Source organism: Pyrgilauda ruficollis, unplaced genomic scaffold (genome assembly GCF_017590135.1).
Source record: "Pyrgilauda ruficollis isolate IOZ18807 unplaced genomic scaffold, ASM1759013v1 scaffold387, whole genome shotgun sequence".
Taxonomy (NCBI): domain Eukaryota; kingdom Metazoa; phylum Chordata; class Aves; order Passeriformes; family Passeridae; genus Pyrgilauda; species Pyrgilauda ruficollis.
Window position 1 is genome coordinate 7501 of NW_024525345.1, and position 2500 is coordinate 10000.

Consider the following 2500-nt stretch of genomic DNA (forward strand, 5'->3'; position numbering starts at 1 on the left):
TGAGGGCATCTTCTCCCTCTTTCCTCCAGCTTGAATCCACAGTTTTTCATATCTTTTTTCCATTTCAGCTTTCTCCAGGAATTCTTTCATTGCTTCGTCAGAGGATTGTGCGATCCGATGTAATCTTCTGGCCTGCACGCTGGGGATCAGGCCTGCCAGCTTGGTGACACCCAACCCGCCGTCTCTCGTGCTCGAGTACAGGATGGCGTCGCAGGTGCACGTAGGTAGATGTAACCAGTCTTTTACCGTTGTTCTGATTTTTTGGTCGAGTGCTTCAAGGGCCCCTGTCTTCACTTCCGCATGGTCCGCCACGTAGGTTAGTCGAGGGATGGTGTATGTTTTGAGGATGTCGAGTTTTTGCAGGGGTTTGAGTGGGGCTTGATTGATCCGCTCCAGCCAGATTTCTAGTTTTTCGGAAAGGTTGTATTTTGCTATCCCAGTCCAGGGGTCAAACTGCAGGCCTAGGTATTTTTCCGAGTCGCCAGGGTTAATCATGTTTAGGGGAGTACCATTGATAGTCCAGGCAGCGCAGTTATTGATGGTGTAAGAGTCCTTTGTGGGCTTGATGTAGAAGCCGTGGCACTTTTCCCCTTGTGTTTTGAGACCAGTAAGATTGCAAAATGTCTCTAATATTTCGATGTTTATTTTCATGTTTTCCCAGGAGTCGCTTATCAGGACCAGATCGTCGGCAAACGCCATCGCTGTGATGCTGCTCTGTCCTCGGTGGTAGCCTCTACCCTTCTCTTCCAGCTTGCGCAGCAGGGGGTCCATCGCCAGGTTAAACAAAAGGGGTGACAGCGGGTCACCCTGCTTTACTCCAACCCGGATCTGGATTTTGTCTGTGTGTGTGTTCCTCTTTGTGGTGATACGTGTACTGATGTCCTTGTACATGTCTTTCACTAGCCCTATGATGTGGGGGTCCACTCCCCTTTGCTGCAGAGCATGTATGATGTGTTGGTGGCAAACTGTGTCAAAAGCCTTGGCAATGTCCACAAATACAACACCCAGTGGTTTGTGCTCTTTTTTGGCAGATCGAATTATAGTTTGCAGGAGTTTCAGGTTTTCAGAGCATCCCGCCGCTTTAATAAAGCCTCTTTGCCTTGGGTTGAGGGGGCACGCTTTGCTCAATCTAGTTGTTATAATCCTGGAGAACAATCTTAGCAAGATGGAGCCGATCGTAATAGGTCTCCAGTTGTTAATGTCTTTTAAACGGTCAGGTTTTGTTGATTTAGGAATCAAAACGCTTCTGCACCCCCTCACCATGTCAGGGATTTTACCAGATGTCAACCACAAATTGTAAGTCTCTGCAGTCCGGGAGTACCCGGGATCCATCTTCTTGATGTCCCCAAGGGTAATTCCATCTGGACCTGGAGCAGATCCCTTAGTCATCTCCTGCACATTCTTTTCAATTTCTTTAGCCGTGATTAATTCCCTGAAGGCACTATTGTCTGCTACCTCAGAAGTTTCAAAGTCCCCAAGGCCATTGAAATTACCAGGTGTTTCCCATCTGGTTTTGAATACAGAGTAGATTTCACTGGGTGGTATATCACAGGACAATTGTTCCATGTCATCCAAAATTATTTTAGCTAATTTCCCCCTGTCCAGATAGAATAAACGCTGGAAGCGAAGGTAGTTACCTCTTTTGATGGCTCTGTCCTTCATCCATTTTTGGAACGGCTTCTTAGGTTGTTTCTCCTGGGTCCCCTTTTTCCCTCGGGTTGCAGTTCTTATCTGACTTATTGATTCCAGGCATCCAAAACATTCCTGCGCTGCTTGATTAATAATTGTTTCTGCTTCTCGGCCCTCAGTTATATGTCTGAATGCAACGGCAAAGTTGTTAATTGTTCCCGCTGATAAGTGTTCCCCGAGAGTCTTTTGATAGTGAGCCTGCAGCACCCCTGCCGTCTGTTGATCAGAATTGCTGACTTGTTGACCGTTATCCTTATCAGGGCGGCGCCTTCTTTTATCTATTGTTCTCCCCCCAGCAGCTGGCCCTCCTGGCAGATGGCTCTTATCAGGTCTATTGTCAACGACTCCCACCTTGGATTGATGACTCATCCCAGGCACTGTTCCCACGCCCGCTGCTGCTCCCCTGGTGCGATGACACGGCCCAGGTTCATCTCCTACCCCCCCTGTTGGTCTCCTGACCAGCATTCTCCTTTTGTCGCTAATTTGTTTAGCTGTTTTAGTTGTTATGTGTTCGGCTATGAGTTTATTAATGTTTTTATTTCCCTCGAACTGTACCTCCAGTTTTATCAGCATTTCTTCTTCCTCCTTTGTCCAGCATCTTTTGTGGGCACCTCGATTAGATGTTTCTTTCGGTTGGGAAGCAGCGATCCTTTCTTGATTTCTTATTGCCGGATGTGCTAATCTTTTGTGTTGTCCCAGGCCCATCTTGGTCTGGAAATCTCTGCCGCATACCTCACATATCCACTCCCCAGCTGGAACCGTTTTCATAACTGGACCCCTGCATTTTGCAAAATGACAAATAACACTGTGA